The sequence below is a fragment of the Myotis davidii genome, unplaced genomic scaffold (assembly GCF_000327345.1).
Source record: "Myotis davidii unplaced genomic scaffold, ASM32734v1 scaffold1298, whole genome shotgun sequence".
Taxonomy (NCBI): Eukaryota; Metazoa; Chordata; class Mammalia; order Chiroptera; family Vespertilionidae; genus Myotis; species Myotis davidii.
This window is the reverse complement of record NW_006288972.1, coordinates 319,631-321,166: the sequence shown is the minus strand read 5'-3', so window position 1 is coordinate 321,166 and position 1,536 is coordinate 319,631.

The following is a 1,536-nucleotide window of genomic DNA, read 5'->3' as shown; positions in this document are numbered from 1 at the left end:
ATGGAATGGATTATAAGGTTCATTTGGATGGATAAAAAATAAAGTTATCTGGAACTATTAAGAAAAACAACAAGAATGGAGGACTAGCTCTTCCAGGAGTCAAGCATCATAGTTTCTATGATTAAAGCAGTATGATGTTGGTTCATGGATAGAGAGAACAGTGAAATGAAAGAAGAAAGAAAACTCAGAAATAGACCAAATTAATCATACTCTATTCATTTATATTCACTTCCATTCCATTATGTTATCGTTAGATTCAGTAAGGCAGCATCTCATATCAATGGTGGGAAGGTGGACTAATAAAGCAACTTTGGGGTAACTGTATAAACATATAGAAAAAGATAAAACTACATATATTGCCTCATGCCATTCCAATTCTAAGTAAATTACAAGTTTAAATGGAGTTTAAGTATAATCCATATAAATAATAGAAAAAAACATGGGTAAATTTTTATAAAATAGCAGTAGGGAAAACATTTCTAAGATTTGAAAAAGAATGGAAAAGGATTAATAAGCATGATTACATGAAAATCTCACACATAATGTGGACTAAAAAATATCATAGACAAATTAAAGTACACATGTCACACCAGGGAAAGAAACATTTTCTAACTTACATCAAAGGGGTGAATATTCCTGTTATACAAAGAAATTTAAGAACAGAAACAAAATCCCAACAACTCAATAGAAAATAGACCAAGATATAGGAATAAAGACCCAGAGAATTCTCCTGGTCCCCTTGGCTGACCACCCTCCTGTCATCTCTAGTGGGCCCGATAATCCTCCTGTTGCTAGGTCTTCTTTTTGGCCCCTGCATTGCCAAATGCCTCCTCAATTTCATACAAAGTCTAGTACACACCCAATACTCCAGAATCTTAGAGGAAGACACTGAATCAAGGATTTGATTCCTGTAAAGACCAGTAGGGAATGTAATAAACGCCCCAGGGCTTAGGAACAATAGAAGGTTACAGTTAAATTAAGTAGAAGGATACAGTTAAATTAGGTCATAGCAGTCTCAGGCTCTGTTGCAAAGACTACAGCTCCCTCTTAACATTCTTTACAAGCAGGTCACGATTTAGCCACCCAATACTCCAGAATCTATGAGGAGGACGCTGAATTAAGGATTTGATTCCTGTAAAGACCAGTAGGGAATGTAATAAACGCTCCAGGGCTTAAGAACAATAGAAGGTTACAGTTAAATTAGGTCATTGCAGTCTCTGGCTCTGTTGCAAAGACCACAGCTCCCTCTTAACGTTTTTTACAAGCAGGTCACTGTTTAGTCAGGGGTGAAGAGCTTAACCTTTCTAAGGTATGAGTCTGTAACCTTCCAAAGGCATGAACATGTGACCTTTCAAAGGTATAAGCCTGTGACCTTTCAGGGGGTATGAGGCTGTAACCTGTGACCTTTCAAAGGTATGAGTCTGTGACCTTTGTTGAGAAATGGAGCGATGAACTTTGTGTGTATCTAGCCAACCATTTTGTGGTTTTTGTGAATAAAAGCTTATTTCTACATCTGGTCAGGGCTGCAGTTCAGTC